This window comes from Notothenia coriiceps, unplaced genomic scaffold (genome assembly GCF_000735185.1).
Source record: "Notothenia coriiceps isolate Sejong01 unplaced genomic scaffold, NC01 NC01_scaffold00000339, whole genome shotgun sequence".
NCBI classification, from domain to species: Eukaryota; Metazoa; Chordata; class Actinopteri; order Perciformes; family Nototheniidae; genus Notothenia; species Notothenia coriiceps.
Genome location: NW_011333040.1, coordinates 18506784 through 18506992, shown reverse-complemented (window position 1 = coordinate 18506992; position 209 = coordinate 18506784). Strand labels below are relative to the sequence as shown.

Below are 209 nucleotides of genomic sequence, written 5' to 3'. Positions count from 1 at the left end.
CGTCACTGGTAAGGACGGACCCCGAACACATATGGTACCCCGAACACATCTGGTACCGACACCGGCTCTTCCACAGAGTTTGCCGCTTGTAAAGAACCAAAAACATACTAAGATTTAGAATAGGGTAATTTGAACGTAACAGTAAACAATTGTGGGGGGAAATCTAACTGGACCATAGGCGGATTTTGCGGGGGGGCAGGGGGGGCATT

The 209-nt window shown here is 49.3% G+C and overlaps 1 protein-coding gene across 1 annotated transcript in view; it reads right to left on the bottom strand.

Annotated features, from left to right (window-relative positions):
• Window positions 1-209, bottom strand: part of LOC104951859 (uncharacterized) — a 29693-nt gene that overhangs the window by 25679 nt on the left and 3805 nt on the right. The gene's annotated exons all lie outside the window — the stretch shown is intronic.